The 20261-nt window shown below is 37.5% G+C and overlaps 1 long non-coding RNA gene across 7 annotated transcripts in view; it reads left to right on the plus strand.

The window, feature by feature from the left end:
• The window catches only part of LOC114679492 (uncharacterized), a 222443-nt gene that overhangs the window by 188013 nt on the left and 14169 nt on the right, over positions 1–20261 (plus strand). For 2 of the 7 annotated variants that reach the window (XR_013396015.1, XR_013396018.1), the window contains 2 exons: positions 2658–3824; positions 11261–12300. This is a non-coding gene — a long non-coding RNA (uncharacterized LOC114679492). Of the gene's footprint in view, positions 1–2657; positions 3825–11260; positions 12301–20035; positions 20255–20261 lie in introns of those variants that run through there. The other 5 variants (XR_013396016.1, XR_013396019.1, XR_013396017.1 and 2 more) reach the window with 4 other exon arrangements.

The raw sequence follows: 20261 nt of genomic DNA on the forward strand, positions 1-20261 counted from the left end.
GTTCGTGGATACCACAGCCTTGCATTCTCATGGTCACCTCTAGCCCTAAGTTTCTGATTCTTCTGAATTGTTTTTCACACCTTTAAAATTTTATACTTTGGTATCAAGTGAAATTCAACTCCTTTCCTAATTTCTAAACAACAACAACTTGTGTAGCTGATGAGTGACAAATTTGGTTATTGAAAAGGGAGGGATGAACTTGTGTTCCAAGTAACTTATAACTGAATATTTATATCCTTGTTTCCCACATTCCCTGGGGCCCTCTTTCATGCTGCTTGCTCATTCTTTCCCTTCTGCCTCCTCCTTCAGAGCTCCCACCCCATTCATCCCATTTTCTTCTGTAGAGTGATTTATCACTCTCTAGGCTTGTACTCAAAACTCAGCCCCAGGCCTCCCTTTGAGTTGAGAAATGCCTTGAAATTAACACTGACAGGGATGTTTCAGATGAAAAACTAGACAAAGGCTGTTGACTGATTTCTTTCCTAATTTCTGCAAGGTAAGTAGGAATTTGTGTGTGTGTGTGTGTGTGTGTGTGTGTGTGTGTAGAGAGAGTGAGAAAAAGAGAAACAAAGATGCAAGTTTATAAATGTGTAGAACTATATACATGTGTGTGTGTATATATGTATGTATGTATTTATATTACTCTTCCAAAACATTTCCCTAGCCTGTAGGTTTAGATGAAGTCACATTAATATTAACACTCACATTTCATGGGCTCATAATACCTCTTTGCAGGACATCAGCCTCAAAGTCACTCTAATTTTATCTGGGTTCCCTGAGATTTTATCACACAGAAAAATCTGCCCTTTTTAGGGTGCTGCTCTGATTCTGCCAGGGACCGTCATCCCCTGTGAGCATCCATTGATGACCATGTTTTCTGGGCATCTAGTTCCTTCTGGTGCTTTGTCAGTTCCTGAGATCACTAAATAGTGGAGATGGGCCCAGCACAGTGATGTGTCTAACTTAAAGGTAGGGCAAAAGCTGTTCTCCCAAACCCTGTGTTTCAGCTCCTCACCTGGACATCTAAGCTGCATATCTCATGGCTCACTGATTTTATGACCCTGTTCATAGGCATCTGGCTAACAAATTCCTCTAGACAGCTTCTCTCAACACCCCCACTTCTATGTAGATCAGTTGCTATAGACACATGTGAGCCCCCGACCCCATGCACAGATAGGTACAAAATCTCAATTTAGTTTCATATGGAAATGAGACCCCGTGCATATTTTGCTTTTTTATTTTCTTTCTAGAGTTTCACATGCCATCAAATGTAAGATTTACTACTGGTGAAGCAGGAGGGCAGGGTAGAGAGAAAAAAAACACCACATTAAGCTCATATTTTTATTGTAAGATGTACTTTCATTTCAGAAACTTCCAAGTTAAAAAAAATTGACCTTAAAATTGAAGGAAGAAGTATAATTTAGTGGAATTTAAAAACAAATTATTTTAGTATTTTCCTTTTGAATTTGTGAATCTTGTGTTCAAAAAACGTCTTATGTTTTGCCATAAACTTATACATTCAATGTGTATACAGGAATCATAGAATTTTAGAGCTAAAGTAAATCTCCTTATTAAAAAGTTTGGACCGAGAGAAGCTGGTGATATCTTGAAGGAACAGAACCTAGTATGATTGAATAGGTGGTGATCAGTTTTCCTGCCTCTCCATCCATACCATTTTGTCCAAAGAGGGAAAATATGCATTTAAAGTGTTCACCTTGAGGCCAGTCTGGACAACATAGCGAGATCCCCATTTCTACACAAAATTAAAAATATTATCTAGATGTAGTGGTGCACACTTGTAGTCCTAGTTTTGTTGGGAGGCTGAGGTGGGAAGTGAGCTATGATCACACCATTGCACTCCAGCCTGGGTGACAGAGCTAGAGCCCATCTCTAAAAATAAAGAAATAACATGTTTATCTTATTATGAAAGTTTTTAATAATCAGTTTTGCAGTCATTCTGTTTACTGAAAGAAGTGAAACATACACTTATTAATCCTTTGGAAGTTGAACCATCTGCAGTTTGACAAGAGTAGTTGGGAAATATTTTTGTTTTACTAATTTAGTAGAATAGCTGTAACCAAAAGCAATAGTTTACACATATTGAATATGTCTTATAAACAATGTTGAATTGTTTTTATTAAAAAAAACACATAAGCTTTTGGGTATATTTTACATAATGAAATAAATGTAACGTTACATAAAAATCAAAGGCTATTTCTGTCAGATTTACACATGAAATTAAAAATATTGGGTCATCTAATTATCCTGGGTTTTAGCTTTCCCCTTCACTTTCCTGACAGATATTAAATAAACATGGTCTAAAGGAATTCACTGTAAAATTATTAGTATGAATAGAAGAGCTCTGTAATGTTGAAGGATATAACAATAAATAAAGACTAATGAGTTTTTTCTTTCTTGGTAATAAGCAATAGGAAAAATGGCAGGAAAAAGGCCGGATTAATAATACCAACAGAAAAATAACTAGAATGAATGTTATACAAATAGGAATTTCATTTGATTGCAAGAAGCAGACACCTGTAGTAACAGTAACTTAAATTAAGGAAATGTTGTGACATAAAGAAGAGACAGGCAGTGAAGGGCTAACGTGGTTGTGACAACACTGAGAATAATTTTCCCTTTCTTTTCCACCCTCTTAGATGTAGGCTCCATTTCCACAGATGCCTCATGATCAGGGATAGCTGCTCAAGTTCTCCCTATTACATCACATGTCCTCCATCAGTTTTCAACTGCAGAGAACTGAATCTGCTCCAGCTACTTGACACACAAATGGCTCTATTCCTGTACTAAAGAGCTTCTGGAATCCTAGACAAGGCAGAAACACAAACTCTGTGTTAATATTTTGGGACTAACACCCAAAGTCACCTGAAAGAGTTGGGCCACCAAGGTAGCTACTGTCCCTTCTTGTCCCTTCTATGACCAAGAAGCTCCTTTTCTGATTGGAATGCTGTCACTCCACTTGCTGGGTCCAGAACCTCAGAGCTCCTGCACAATGAGGGAGCTGCAGTCCCAGGAAGCCACACAATCCCAAAGCTGTAATGATTGGGAATCTCATACCACAGATGCTGTCTTCAGAACCAAGCTGTTTCTGCTTCGGTCTGCACCCATGACTTCAGTGACCAGAAACGAAGACCTCAGCAAATGCTTCTTCCCAGCATAACTGAATGCTTGCCCAGTGGGGCTTGCCAGAAGGAACAACAGAAGCAACACGTCTCCATTTTGCTTTACATCTACCTTCCAAATCATCACTTGTGTATCTGAGGGGTCGAGCATTCACCGCATACAAAAGCATAGCTGCAAGAAATTGGGGGAAAGTCATTTTTAGCTTTTCAGTCTTTGAAACATAAGAAGACACTCTAGAAGGGAGTTGCAATAGACAGTAAGTGTTAATTCACAATTCCGCCAAAATATTCCAGGAAGAGGGAAGGAGAAAGAAAGGGGAAGGATAAAAGGACATCCTCCTTCACTAGCTCAGTGATCTTTAAGAAACTTTTCATGAAGCCCCACTAGATGATTTTCATTTGCCCTTCATTACCTACTCTTAACTGCAGGGGAGACTGGGAAATGCAGAACTTTAGCTATATGTGTTGCCTCCCAGAATAAAATGGGGTTTTGTTAGAAAGAAGTAAATAAACAAGATAATGAATATTTGGTGGGTAATTAATACAGCTGACCCTGGAACAGCACAGGTTTGAACTGCTTGGTCCACTTGGTCCAGAGGTGAAAGTGGATTTTCTTTCACCTCTGCCACTCTGAGATAGCAAGACCAATCCCTCCTCTTCCTTCTCCTCCTCAGCGTGAAGCTGGTGAGTATGAAGACCTTTAAGATGATTCATTTCCACTTATGAATGGTAAATGTATTTTCTTTTCCTTATTATTTTCACAATAATGTTTTCTTTTCTCAAGTTTCTCAAGTTTGTTCTATTGTAGAAATATAGCAGACAAGATAATACATATAACACAAAAATCTGTGCTAATCAACTATTTATATTATCAGTAAGGCTTTTGGTCAACATTAGGCTATTAGTAGTTAAGTTTTTGGGGAATCAAAAGTTTTATATGCATTTCTGAATGCATGGAGAGAACAACATGGGAATTAGGTTGGTGCCTTAATTCCTATGTTGCTCAAGAGTCAACTATAGTTTCAGCTGAAGCCTGCTCTTTTTTTCTCAATGTCTATACTCATCCTTCTTTTCTTACATAGAACACTTCACCCCTTTCCTATGAACATACCCCAAAGTCTCATCCAAGCAATGCACCTAACTCAATATCCAGGATTACTGGGTAAAATGTACCCCTCTCTATTCCATCTAGATGTGGTTTCTTGTGATCCAGTAATGTATAAAAATAGAAAAAAATATTTGCTGCCGGAACATCATAATGGAGAAACAGTAGGATAGGAATGATTGAGCTCTTCTTTTCAGAAAGTGGTAATGGGAGCATTCTTCAGTCACTGTTCCATAGCAATTTTGAAATCCTGCTGGGAAGGATTATCAAGACCCCCTGGCCTGGCAGAGCAGTTAGCTCATCTGGAAGCTCTATGCTCCAGGAGGTTTCTGTCTTACTAGCTTTATACTGAGTTCTGTCTTTTATAGGATGCAATTAAAAGTCAGTAGCCAACATAGCCCAGCAGCTACAATTTTTCTACATTTTCCATTGTACAACAGCTTTATACAGTCTGCCTTCCAAAGTACAAGTTTGGAAGTACAAGGTGAAAGTTTGATCATAAGTTTGCCACTGCATTACAAGGGACAATGTTCCAAATGTTAACAGGTGGATTCTTACTGCTCACAGCACGGCTGCCTTCACCATACAAATACAACTACAAATGTTTACAATGCATCTAAGTGAAAACTATCTACTGAGCTTTATCATGAAATATAAAAGATTTAAATAAATAGACTAAAAGAAGTCCCTGAAAGGGAAAACTGAAATTTATAAATGCCAATTTCTCCCAAGTATAGGTTTAATACAATTCAAATTCCAGCCCTCACATTCTAGCATGATTCTTTGAAACTCAACAAAGTGATTTAAAGCCTACCTGTTAGAAATAAAGCATAAGAATGAACAAGAAAATGCATGAAAAAAGAAAAGAGGATACTTGCTACACAGGAACTTGTCCCTGAATGTTGATAGCATTATTCATAATAGCCAAAAGCTGAAAACAACTCAATTGTCCATCAACAGGTGAAAAGATGAACCAAATGTTTCATATCCATACAACAGAATATTATTCAGCCATGGAAAAAAAGAGTGAAATATTAATACATGCTACAATTTCAATGAACCTCAAAAACATTATGCTAAGTGAGAAAAGTCAGACACAAAAAATCACATTTTATATGACTCCTTCAGTATGATATATCCAGGATAAGCAAATCCATCGAGACAGAAAGCAGATTAGAGATTACCAGGGAGTGGGAGAAAGGAGAAATGGAGTGTGATTAATGGGTATAGGGCATTTTAAGGGATGGTAAATATTTTGAAACTAGAAAGATCTGGTAGTTGCATAATATTATGAATACACTATATACCACTGAATTGTATACATTAAGATGGCTAATTACAGGTTATGTAAATTTCACCTCAATAAAAATAAAAGAAGACAAAATAAATGAATATGGGGCTGGGCACAGTGGCTCATGCCTGCAGTCCCAGCACTTTGGGAGGCCGAGGCGGGTGGATCACAAGGTCAAGAGATCGAGACCATCCTGGCCAACATGGTGAAACCCCATCTCTACTAAAAATTCAAAAATTAGCTGGGTGTGGTGGTGTGCTCCTGTTGTCCCAGCTACTCAAGAGGCTGAGGCAGGAGAATTGTTTGAACCTAGAGGGTGGAGGTTGCAGTGAGCTGAGATCATGCCACTGCACTCCACCTGGCGACAGAGCAAGACTCTGGAAAAAAAAAAAAAAAAAAGGAAATGAATATGGAGGATAAACAATATCATTTTTAGGGACATGAAGCACAATTCGCAAACATCACTTATGTTGCTATATCATTGGCTAAAACGTTGAGATATGACTACATCTAAGTTCAAGAGAAGTTGGGAGATGCAGTCCCTAGCAGAATGGTTACAAATACAACCAAAATATATTGCCGAAGTATTGTTCTGTGGTATTACATAAAGAAAGAAAGAAAATTATGCAAGGAGATACTATCCCATCATTTGTCTTTGTAACTTGCTAAAAGCAACAAGGAACAATGAATACGCATGAACATTTTGGCTATTTCCAGTTACTTCCTTAGATCTCTACATATCCTAGGCACATGTTCTGCCTTCCAGGTGAATGCTGGCAAGAGTTTTACTCAATGTTTTTTTCACAGTAAACATTTCTGGCTTTCAGTATCTGTCTCCTCGTTTCCTGTTACCTGACTGTTGAATCAACACCAGATAGTTTATTTTGTGTCATCGCAGTGCCTCAATTCTGATATTGATCAGTGAGTATAAAGGCTAAGACATGACGTCAATGAGACTCACACATAGTGATTTAAATGGGATAATATTTTCCTCTCTCTCTTGCAGGAGAGTCTGGGGTCAGGCAGGGTTTACTCATTTGGTCATCTAGTGACCTAAGGTGAAAACTCAACATGCATCTTTCACCACTGGGTCTAAGCACCTACTCCAGCTTTCCTAATTCCAGGGGTTGAATTCACTGACACCATGTCTGCGTGTCAGTCAATGAGGACGGGGAAAACAGGCGTGAAGATGCACCTTCATGTTCAAGGACCCAAGGCAAAACTGGTACCTGTACCTTCTGCTCCAAACCAGTGGCTGAGACCTAGTCACATGGTCATAATTATCAGGGACAGAAGCTGAAAAATGATAGTAGTAGCATCACCACATGACCACCAGAATAGTGAAAGGCACCAATTAATAAAGGGAAGAAAGATATAATGGATATTAAAACACAGGAACAGTCTTTAACGTAGTATGAATGTAAAGTTTCTAGAAAAACAATGAAAAGGATAGAAAAAATATGCAACTTTCAACTGGTAGAGAGAAACAGTGGAATGACAGAAAATTACCATCAGTCTTGCTGACATCAAGAAAGGAAAAGAAGAGCAACATCGAAGAGCTTGGAAAAATGAAAAGTCCCAAATAATCATAAAAATAAATCTAAATATATCAGTAATTATAATTCACATAACTACACCAAAGCTTTAGCTTTAAAACAATGATTGAGAAACAGAGTGAAAAAAATCTCTTAAATGCCATTTAAAAGAGAAACAGTTAAGACATCAAAATTGAAAAGAGTTGAAGGTAAAGGGTAAATAATAATACAGCAGGTAAGTATTAAACAAATAGCAAGCTAATTTACCTATGTTAATAGCAACCTAACGAAACTTTAAGGCAAACAGTTTTAATAGAAATAAAACTCCGACAGCTTCAAAATATCAAAGGCTTAATTCACTGGGAAGATATTTAAAAGTTAAATTTGTATGAACCTAACAATTTAGCTTCAAAATGTATACAAAAGCAAATATTGAAGGAACTACAAAGAGAATCGTCAAAGCTATCATTTCAGGCTACCCTCTTGGTAATTGATAGATCAAGGAAACAAAATCCAGTGATGATTCAGGTTTTGACCAACATAATTAGCATGCTTAGTTTAATGGACTTAGGAAAAATTTCATGATTCCGTGAAAAAGCCAAGTCACTGAAGAATAACAGTGTCATCACATACATAACATTATAGGAAGCTCAAAAACTTGCAAACCCAGCATACAAAAAAGGGATTTAGAAATTCAAGTATATGTGCTAATACTATAAAGAAAATTTTAAAAAATTAAAAGTAAGAAGTTTTAATTTTAGGTTGTATCTACTTATCTTCCATTATGAAAAATGGAGTCATTTGCAAGGCTCCAAACATTAATGTTCTGTTCTATAAGCGCATGTGAGAGAGCGCATGTGAGAGAGCGCATGTCCTGTCTTGTATAGCAGTAGGCTTTACCAAATTTTAAGAAAATAAAGCCACAAAATATTCCAAGACTAGTCTTCAGGTGGCTTGTATTTCTGTAGAATACCCAAGTGATTGGCAAATGTCAGCAAGTGGGTCATTGCTAATGGATTCTTGAACTCCTGCTCTGGGACAGTGCCTTCTAGTCCCTATGCAAGGAAAATGAGAAAAGCCTCATCTCCAAAAGATGAAAATCTCAAGAAGAAATTTGGGTAAGATCAGCTTTTATGGCATGTATGAATGTAAATTTATGAGTCTGAATGATAGTGCTCATGTGTGAAGAGTATTGTCTTCACTGTGAAGGTGTCCCAACTCCACATGGCTTTGGATCTACTGGGAGCAGCAAACACCACGGCACTGGAAGTCTAAGAAAACTATGTTGTCCCAAGATGTGGTACCACTCACCAGTCTCCTGCCTAACAATCAAATCCCTTTGCATATTCTTTAAAAAAACAACTGAAATAACTTTTTATATTCTTTGCTAATAACCTAAGCATTGGTTAAGATCTAATCTGAAGTGTCTTTGCCATGTAGAGTCTCACTTTTACAAATTCGAAAAGACATTTTTTAAAAACATCTGATAAATTCTACTACACAGAATAAATTATTTGAATTTAAAAACATCATAAAGTCAAAAGACAAATGGCCAGTAGAAGAAGTACTTGCAATTTATATCAAAGGCGAAAGGTTATTCTTTGTAATACATATAAACCTCCTAGAAATTGAGAGAAAAAGACCTACAGCCCATTTGGAACAATGGGCAACGTATATGAATATATAATTCACAGAGAAAGAGATGCACGTGGCTCCTAAACACATAAAAAATGCTCAAGACAACTGATTATAAGAATAATGCAGGTTGGGCACGGCAGCTCACGCCTGTAATCCCAGCACTTTGGAAGGCCAAGGCAGGTGGATCACCTGAGGTCAGGAGTTCAAGGCCAGTCCGGTCAACATGGCAAAACCCCGTCTCTACTAAAAGTACAAAAATTAGCTGGGCATGGTGGTGCATGCCTGTAATCCCTGCTACTCAGGAGGCTGAGGCAGGAGAATTGCTTGAACGTGGCAGATGGAAGTTGCAGTGAGCCGAGATTGTGCCACTGCACTCCAGCCTGGGCAGCAGAGTGAGACTCCATCTAAAAAAAAAAAAAAAAAAGTAAATTTTTAAAAAACCTGCCAAACCTGCCATTACCATATTCACCTGTCAGAATGGCAAAATCCATTAAATCTGACAGCACACCCTGTTGGCAGGCTGTGGGAAAACAGGGTGTACCACACATTGCTGAAAGGAGCACAGAGCAGTATTACCCCATGGAGAAGTTTCTCATTATCAATCACAATTAGCAAATGCGTATCATCTTTGACTCAGAAATTTCACTTCTGAGGATTTTTCCTACAGATAAACCCATACACACATAGTTTAGTCCATACACATTTTTGTCATAGCAAATAATTAGAAAGAACCCAAGTCTCATCAAATAAGGTTTCTGTTCAGTGCTAACAAAATTTAATGTGAGTCACTTTATAAATTTTAGTTCTCTAGTGTCCATTTTAAAAAAGGGAGAAGACTCAGGTATAATCTATTTTAATAATATATTTTATTTAGCCCATATAGCAAAAGTCTTTTCATTTCAATTAGTCATCAATATAAAAATTGTGAATGAGATATTTTGCATTCCATTTTCACATAATACAGTGTATTTTACTCATAGCAAATCTCTATTAGCACTAGCCACATTTCCAGGATTCATAACTCCATATGACCAGGGGCAGCCCAGGCCTAGTTAATAAATACACGATTAATCTTAGGATGGGTCTCCCAGAGCGTGAAATCTGTGGGAAAAACTTAAGTGCTACTATCATCAGAAAGGTAATTCCAGGGAAGCAGCAGTGAGAAAAAAGTAAAGTTAGGCAAGAAAGAAGAAAGAGTAAAAGGAAGGAGCTTTATGAAGTCAGCACCACTTGGTGTTAAGGTGTCTGCAGGACACTGAATCCTGTGGGGATCTTCCAGTATAATGTACCTCAGGTCAGTTCCCGGTGGCCAGGGAAAGGAGGAACGGAGAGAAATCTATCCATAAGCTCCTGTCTCTCACGGGGCAAAAGTTTGGCAAAAAATGTTGCAGAAGAGGTAGAGACCCAGGGAAGTGCCTGGAATTAAAGCCACACCTCCACACTCTTCTGCAACATCCTGGGCTTCAGCTAAGCCGGAAGCCTGGTGCAGGAAGGGTCAGGAGAAGTGTTAGGGAAGGCACCTTTAGACTATGCCCTCATGAATTTCATTGGACGACAGTTAGCAGTCACAGTAGTGAGACTAGGATTGGAAAAAGTAGACCAAGGCTCCAGAGACAAGTGAAACCAAGAGGATCAAAGCAATTCATAAGAGATGTATGGCTCGACCGCCTCATGGAACGATCAGCAGCTGCAAAGGCAGGATGAGGAATGCTCCATCAATACTGACATAGAAACGTCTCTCTAACATATGCCTCATGTGAAAAAAGCAAAGTGCCAAAGAGTGCATACAGTATGCTACACTTTGTGGATGAAAGGCGGAGAATAAAAATCACCTTTGTATTAACTTATTTTTGCATGAAGAATTGCTGGAAGGCTGGACACAGTGGCTCACGCCTGTAATTCCAGCACTTTGGGAGGCCGAGGCGGGTGAATCATTTGAGGTCAGGAGTTCGAGACCACCCTGGCCAACATGGCGAAACATGGTGAAACTGCATCTCTACTAAAAATATAAAAAATCAGCTGGGCGTGGTGGCACATACCTGTAATCCCAGCTACTCGGGAGGCTGAGGCAGGAGAATCACTTGAACCCGGGAGGCAGAGGTTACGGTGAGTCGAGATCGTGCCACTGCACTCCAGCCTGGGTGAGACAGTGAGACCCTGTCTCAAAAAAAAAGAAAAGAAAAGAATTGCTGGAGAAAACCCAGGCACTAACAAAACTGGTTCCCTAAATGAAGAGTGAAAGAGGACTAATGGAGAAAGTGGTGGGAGGACACCTCTTAGTGGATGCCTTTTTATATAATTTTGATTTTTATCTCTCGTGACTATATTTCATAATCAGATACAATACACCTTTCAGTAAAACTATGATAAAGACATCTGGATAAGGTGGTAAGATTAGTTATTCTCAAGCACCATCTTTTGATATGTTTAGTTTCATTCATAATGTATTCACAGTTTCAAACAGTTTTATATATTCTCTCCTTTACTGAGATTTTATTTTCTTTTTCTTTTTTTTTTTTTTTTTGAAACAACGTCTCACTTCATCACCTAGGCTAGAGTTCAGTGGTGTGATCTCAGCTCACTACAACTTCCGTTTCCCAGGTTCAAGCAATTCTCCTGCCTCAGCCTCCTGAGTAGCTGGGATTATAGGCACAGGCCACCACGCCTGGCTAATTTTTGTATTTTTAGTAGAGACGGGGTTTCACCATGTTGGCCAGGCTGGTCTCCAACTCCTGATGTCAAATGATCCACCGCCTTGGCTTCTCAAAATGCTGGCATTACAGACATAACCCACCGCACCCAGCCCTGAGATTTTATTTTCCTTCCATGTTTGGACACATCTCAGAATTGACTAGATTCAAACAGTTTAATAAAAAAGTTCAGGATCTAGGAAACAGTGAATTCTTATTCACTTGTTTGTGTTATTGTTAATTCTGCCTTGTTTTGTTTTAATCGAAAGGTAGTCGGGCTTGTTGAAGATTCTTCCACTATTATTGGACATGACTGTTTTAGTGAAGAAGTATGACGTCTCTACTTATGGCTAGCCAATTTTCCCAGCACCATTTATTAAATAGGGAATCCTTTCCCCATTTCTTGTTTTTGTCAGGTTGTCAAAGATCAGATGGCTGTACATGTGTGGTATTATTTCTGAGGGCTCTGTTCTGTTCTATTGGTCTGTATCTCTGTTTTGGTACCAGTACCATGCTGTTTTGGTTACTGTAGCCTTGTAGTATAGCTTGAAGTCACTTTCCTTACTCCTTATACGAAAAGTAATTCAATATGGATTAGAGACTTAAATGTTAGACCTAAAACCATAAAAACCCTAGAAGAAAACCTAGGTAATACCATTCAGAACATAGGCATGGGCAAGGACTTCATGTCTAAAACACTAAAAGCAATGGCAACAGAAGCCAAAATTAACAAATGGGATCTAATTAAAATAAAGAGTTTCTGCACAGCAAAAGAAACTACCGTCAGAGTGAACAGGCAACCTACAGAATGGGAGAAAATTTTTGCAATATACTCATCTGACAAAGGGCTAATATCCAGAACCTACAAAGAACTCAAACAAATTTACAACAAAAAAACAAACAACCCCATCAAAAAGTGGGCAAAGGATATGAACAGACACTTCTCAAAAGAAGACATTCATACAGCCAACAGACACATGAAAAAATGCTCATCATCACTGGCCATCAGAGAAATACAAATCAAAACCACAATGAGATACCATCTCACACCAGTTAGAACGGCAATCATTAAAAAGTCAGGAAACAACAGGTGCTGGAGAGGATGTGGAGAAATAGGAACACTTTTACACTGTTGGTGGGACTGTAAACTAGTTCAACCATTGTGGAAAACAGTGTGGCGATTCCTCAAGGATCTAGAACTAGAAATACCATTTGACCCAACCATCCCATTACTGGGTATATACCCAAAGGATTATAAATCATGCTGCTATAAAGACACATGCACACGTATGTTTATTGCGGCACTATTCACAATAGCAAAGACTTGGAATCAACCCAAATGTCCATCAGTGACAGATTGGATTAAGAAAATGTGGCACATATATACCATGGAATACTATGCAGCCATAAAAAAGGATGAGTTCGTGTCCTTTGTATGGACATGGATACAGCTGGAAACCATTATTCTCAGCAAACTATCACAAGAACAGAAAACCAAACACCGCATGTTCTCACTCATAGGTGGGAATTGAACAATGAGATCACTTGGACACAGGAAGGGGAACATTACACACCAGGGCCTATTGTGGGGAGGGGGGAAGGGGGAAGGATAGCATTAGGAGATATACCTAATGTAAATGACGAGTTAATGGATGCAGTCCACCAACATGGCACATGTATACATATGAAACAAACCTGCATGTTGTGCACATGCACCCTAGAACTTAAAATATAATAATAATTAAAAAGAAAAAAAAAAGAAGGCACCTGAAGAAACAAACAAACAAACAACAAAAAGAAGTATGAGGTCAACCTGAATTTTTTTCTCCTTGATGTGACAGAATTTTTCTACCTGGTTGACTGTAAGATTTATTGTTTTATCCTTGAAGTTCAGCAACTTCAAGAAGCTACGTCTTGGCATTTATCTTTCTGTATCAATTGTTCTTGGGTAAGGGCATGCCCTTTTGATTGACAGATTCAATCATGTTTCATACTTTGTGCTTTGTGGCTGTACATATGTTCTTGTTTCATTGGTGTCAAAAATACTTATTTTATATTTTTTGTTCCCTATTGTATTCAGTGGATTTTTTTCCTCAACATTTTATTATGGAAATTTTCATGCATACAGTAAGGTTGAAAGAATTTTACAGTGAGGAATCATTTATTTACTGCCTGGACTCCATAATTAATATTTTATAATATTTGCTTTATTATATATCTGTCCATCTAGCCATCCTTCTATGCATCTTTAGTAGATCTTATTTTATTGATGCATTTCAAAGAAATGATGCCATTACATTTCTCAATAAATATTTCAGCATGCATTTCACAAATTAGAATTTAATATGTATTTATTTTTACATTTGCAATAAAATTAACAAACAACAAATATAAAAGTCTTAATTCCATGATTTTCACAAATGCATTGATGTAGGTAACCAGATCCCTTAGCAAGACAGAAAATGCTACAATTGCCTGGGAATTTCCCTCCTGTACATTTTCAGTTAATGCTTAGTTCTAGCCCTTCCCCTGACAGGCAATCACTGGTCTGCTATTTTTTTTTTTTCCACCATGGATTAGTTTTGCCTATTTTAGAACTTCACGTAAAGGGAACCACAAAGTATGTGCCTCTATTTTGTAAAGTTTCTTTCATTCGGCATGTTTTGAAATTCATCCATGACATTATAGGTGTTGATAGTTTGTTCCTTTTTGTTGCTGTATGGTATTCCATTGCATAAATACCTGATGCATTTTTTAATTCATTCCCCTGTGGATGGACAAGTTGGGCTAATTCCAGTTTGGAGCTGTTATGAATAAAATTGCTATGAATAGTTTTGACATGTCTTTTTGTAGAATGCCTGGGTTGAATGGTGGTATATGTTTAGCTTAATAAGAAGCTGCTTCAACCTTTTCCTAAAGTGTATTATTTCACACTGCTATCAACAGCAAATGAAAGTTCCAGCCTCTCCACATCTTTGCTTATATCTGATGTTGTTAGTTATTTTAATTTTAGCAGCTCTGATGAATGTGGAGTGGCATTTTATCATGGTTTTAATTTGCATTTTTCTGATGAGCAATGTTGACTAAGTAGTTTCAGATGTTTGTTGGCCATTTCTATGCCTCCCTTTGTGAAATGCTTGTTAAAATCTTAGGGCCATTTTTAGTCAATTGTTTGACATTTTATTATCTTGGCTTATAGTCTTTTGTAAGATACATGTATTGTGGATATTTTCTCTCATTAATTTTCTTAATCAAATCTTTTGATGAGCAAGTTTAATTTTGATGAAGTCTAATTTATTAAATTTTTTCTTTTAAAATTATTGCTTTCTTTGTCCTAAGAAACCTTTGCGTACCTGAGTCATAAAGGTATTTCCCTATATTTTCTACAAGCATTATAGTTTAGATTTACATTTAGGTTTCTGATGCATCACAAGTTAATTTTGATGTGTGCATGAGATAGGAGTTGAGATTAATTTGTTTTCCATAGGGATATCAGTTATTTCACCACCATTTACTGAAAAGTTTTTTTATTCCCCCCGCATTGGATTGCTTTGGTGCTTTCGCCAAAAGTCAAATGATTATATCAGTTGTATTAGTGCAGGTCTCTCTCAGTTACACTTTCTGTTTCACTGACTTATCTGTCAAACTTTATGATACTGTCTTAATTACTGTGGCTTTATAGTAAGCCTTAAAGTTAGGTAGGTTAAGTACTCCAAATTTGTTCCTCAAATAGACATTGTAACCATACTCAGTCTTGTAATCCATGAGCATAGCATATCTCTTCATTTTTTAGTCTTTTAAAATTTCTCTCAGTAATGTTTTCTGGTTTACAGTGTAGAGGTCTTACTGATGGCTTGTTAAATTTTGCCTAAGTATTTCATGCTTTTTGACAGTATTGTAATGAAATTTTTAAAATTTCATTTTCCAATTATTTGCCACTAGTATATAAATATACCACTGGACTTGGTGATTAACTTTGTATCCTGCAACCTTGTTAAATTAGCTTATTGATTCTTAAGTCTTTTATTCATGTAATTAAATTTATCAATCTTTTTCTTAATGGTTCCTCAAGCTTATGTGTTGCTCATAAAGTTCTGTGTTATCCCAAGACTAGGAAAATACGTTATCACTTAAAAATATATTTTAACATCTTACATTTAGATTTTCATTCTATCTGGTATTTAGTTAAAAGTATGGCAAAGTAAGAACCTAGTCTTATGCCAATCTAATAATTGGCATAGTTAATTGTTTCAGCACCATTTATTCAATAAGTTATCCATCTTTGAATTGGCTTTAAATAGCCACCTTTATCTTATACTAAATTACAAAGCAGATATGGGTCTGCTTCTAAAGTTTGGAGTTTGGTCTAAAGAAGTTTTTACCAATAATAAGATAGTTTTATTAATTATGATAGTTTATTTTTAAAAAATGTATTGGCTAATTCTGCACATTGACTCTTTCAGATAAACTATAGAATTAAGTTTTATGAAATACCCCATTGGAATTCTTATTGGAATTGCACTTAATATACAGATTCATTTGAGATAACTGTATGCTTTTGAATGTTAAATATTCTCTCCAAAAATATAATTTGCATGTCTCTTTTTTAGATGTTGTTTTATGACTTCAGTAGAACTTTATAATTTTTTTCACATAGGTCTATAATATTTTCCTCTAGCTTTTCATAAGTATTTTATAGTTGGTATCATCATGGAATCTTTTTATATTACATTTTCCAAATAATAGTTGGAAAACGATTTTTCATAATTTCTGTCTTCATTGATTTTACAATACAGCTGAATGTAATTGAATTAAAATTAATAAAATATAATAAAATTTTTGAATAGGCTCCTCAGATAATTTCATAGATGAAGGAAGAGAGTCTACCAGATACCAATAAATTTCCTTGTATTCAAAGAACAGTCTTTATGAAGCAGCTTGAGATTCACCTGCATTTGTACCTGTAGTTGAATAACATCCTGATATACACTAAGACTTGTGAACCTAAAAGATTTCTTTTTCCTTAAAAGCTCAGGGATCTAAAACAACTGTGTTTTCTCTATTACCTGTGTTCTTATCAAGAGAAAACAATGAACAACAATTGTTTCATTTTGGCTTATGCACTCTTATCCTTACATTACTTTTGTGACTCTGTCCTGAAGATTATAAGTTGAGTCCACCAGTTTATCAGACCTGAAGGATATTAAGCTTCTCCCGATATACCCTTACTCCATTTTTAGGAAGTAGCAACTTCATGTGGAGGAGTGAACAACATAAGAGTTTAGAAAAATCCCAGTGAGTATGTTGATCAGATCCCTTCTTGGGCACAAAGAAACAATGCTGAATTTTTAATAGTATGTCCAAATTATAGAATGATTAAATTTCTCCATTTCATATTAAGCCAAATACATTTTTTCCAGTGCTATCAAAAGGATGAATAGACAGGGAAATATCCCACCTGTGCTCCTTTAAAAAAAATGCACAACCACATTTGAATCCAGAAATACCACCCAATTTTCTAAAGCATCTCACCAGGCAGCATTTTCGCCTCATAAAACTCAATATAATAAGGCTAAATGGAATGTAGATGTCAGGGGAAAATGCTCCACCACTTCCTGCAGCCATTCAGCCATTCAGGTATTTATAAGACCTTTCCCCAATCCTTCCTAATGTGTCCTAAGCGTTCATCTATTCAGTGGGAAGCTCTTGAACCCAACAGCCCAAAGTGGGTTTAAAAAAAAAAAAAAACTCACGAAGCTTTTCTGTGGCAGAAAAAGCAGATAATGTGGCTCACAATGATTGCCACTCATTGCTTTCCTTATCCTGGGAGTGAGGGCTGCCCTAATTCCAAATTGTATGGTCAAAGTCAGACAGAGATTTTAAATTTTTTTCTTGATTTAATATCCTGTAAAAATTCTCAGCTGGACATTTGTCTTTCTCTTTTATGTGTTATTCAGGGTTTATCAATATCATCATGAATGATGACCAATTATTATAAACATAATTTTTGAGTTATTTGATTAAGACTTTTAATTTTTTAGTACAAATTTCTAACATTCCTACTCATTAATGAGCCACCAGGTTAGCTCAACCTCCTGTTAATGGACCTGCAGTCATTGTCATATGTACCATGGACTGTGGTGTTTTGCTTTCAATGTTTAACTGTGGCTCCCTTGATTTGTAACTGAAACCTAAAGAAATTCACTTTGTTCTCACCTATAAGTGAGAGTTAAATGATGAAAACTCATAAACAGACACTGGTGTCTACTTGAGGGTGGAGGGTGAGAGGAGGGAGAGGAGCAGAAAAAATAACTATTGGGTACTAGGCTTAATACCTGGGTGATGAAATGCTTTGTAAAACAAACCCCCATGACCATGAGTTTACCTATATAACAAACTTTACATGTACCTCCAAACCTAAAAGTTAGACAAATAAATAAAATCATTATGACATAAAGACATTTTTCAATTACCATTTAAAAAAACAACTCATTATTAAAAATGAAAAGGTTGGTTGTTGGCAGAATTTCAAAATGATTTTTATGGAATATATTAATATGGATAAATAAATTCATCTTCTCGAAAAGAAGAAATGCATTCTGTATATATGTATTTCGCCCTTACTATGTGTGAGGCAGTCACCCTGTATTCAGGAAGCCCATTCTAGTGGGGCCTGTGATCAGGTCAAAAGTGAGTTATAGCACAATGAGGTAAGTGCCGTGGTGAAGGATGGTTTTCCTTGGAAATAGAATAAGTTTCAACTTACCAGTCCTGAGGGCTTACAGAGGGTTTCCTGGAGGAAGTTATCACCTGGATGAGGCCTGAAGATTAGCACTGAAACCTTGGAGGGGTAGGAGTTGAGAAAAGCAGAGAGAAGGGAATGTGAGCAGACCCAGATGGAGACAAGAGCTTGCCTGGTACAGATGGGGATAATCATGAAGGCCCCAGGATGGAGCAAATAGACATGAGGCTGGAGAATTATGTATGAGCTAGATCATGGAGTGCTTAGACAACACATGTGAAGGAATTCCTACCTTGAGGATAATGGGGAGGTACTAAAAGGTTTTATGCAGAGGAACAAATTTGGATTTCAGATCACTCTGGCTACAGCATGGAGAATGAATAGGCTAAGGGCTAATTAGGAAGCAGTATTCCAGTACTCTCAGACAGAGAGAGATGGTGATTTAGTAAAAGCTATGGTTCACAGGGATGATGAGCAGTGAATACTTTGAAAAATATGAAGAGGCAAAACTGACAGAAGTTGGGGAATATTGGCTATGGGGCAAGCTGGGAGAATTATCAAGGGTGACACCCATGTGTCTAGCTTTGTGGAGACATGTTTTACTTAAGATCCCAGGGCAGATTTCTTAGAAGTAAAGCATTGTCTTCAGAGTCAGACCTATATATGCTCTCAGCTCTGCCACTTGCTGGGACTGTGTGTGCACATACTTTAAGTCATTCACTCCAGTAACCGTTTTTGTTGTCTTTCAATTTTTCTTATTCTACCCCTTTGCTTTCTATTCTACCAGCTTTCTTTAGATGACAAATTATTGAACTGTATGAAAGGATGGAGTTTAGATTCTGCCCTGAATGAGACCTGGTTAATCATTGTGTAGGCAAGTCTGTCCCTGCCTAATGCTTGGACTGTGTTCAGGGAATGCAAAACCTCATGGTCTCTCTAGACTATCGACCTCCCTCTTTACTGAATGGAGAGATGGGGAAGGTTTTACTACTGTTAGAGTAGCTCTGAGCCTGCTTTGAAGGAGTCTTTTCTCACTCCTCTTATGTACAATTTTTTGTGGACATTATACAAAAACAAGATGGACTTCCACCCAAAATTTGGTTTACATATTAATACTGATGATACCACACATGCATTAAGAGGAGATAGAAAAGCTTATTACTTACATAATGAGCCTCTGGGGAGAGCCTGCCTCTCAAGCTGGGTTAAAAATGGCTTTGAGAAAACAGGGACAGGAAACAGGCTTGGGATTTTTACTGTGGTTAGGGCATAGGGCTACAGTGAGGGGTCTCACTTCAAGAAGAGGCTTGCATGCTTTTTGAAACTCCCACAGGTGCCAAAGAAGGGACCACTCAGGCTTTCTTATCAGCTTCCCAAGACGTGGAGCAGAAGAGGAAGAGGGAGGTGTAAGGCTTAAGAGTTGTCAGTAAGCATCAACAAAGGGAGTCAGACTTATTCCATGAATTTACACCCCTGAGTTGTAATCTTTCAGTTGTCTAGCACAGTAGTTCCACTTTAGAAAAATGGCTTTCAACACCCACAAAGTAGTTCTTGTTTCCAAAATCAAAGTTTTTCTCTTTTCTCTAAGATTACTTCAGTGGTTTTTGTAACTCCTTAACACCTAGTTATTGTGTTCCTGGGGCTACCTAAGACTCCAGCCAAGATTGCAAAGACAAGAGCCAGCCATAGACATGCAGACAGTACCCAAAGGAGGCCCCAGAACTGACTGATGCCCCCTTCCTGACTGTGGATAAAAAGGAGCATATCAGTCAGAGAATAAGTGCCAGCCTATTAGTTTGGCAAAAGGTGAGCCATACAAAGAAATTACTGGAGCCTCCGTATCACTTTACCGTTAAGTGACTAATCTCTGATCTCTTTCCATGACTACATCCAGAGGGCAACTGCTGGACCAGGAAGGAAGACTCTGCCACAATGATGGGAAAAAGGAATATTGAGAGCAGCAAGGGCAGGTAGAGGGGCAAACAAGGCAGCATCCACAAAGAAACCAAGTGAAGCACTGTGGCCAACCCTCCTCCCAGGTGACACGCACAGTATTCCGATCATAACAAAAATGCTTTGGGCCAAATGTAATAAATCTGCTCTTAAGTAGCAGGTAACTG

Source organism: Macaca mulatta, chromosome 7 (genome assembly GCF_049350105.2).
Source record: "Macaca mulatta isolate MMU2019108-1 chromosome 7, T2T-MMU8v2.0, whole genome shotgun sequence".
NCBI classification, from domain to species: Eukaryota; Metazoa; Chordata; class Mammalia; order Primates; family Cercopithecidae; genus Macaca; species Macaca mulatta.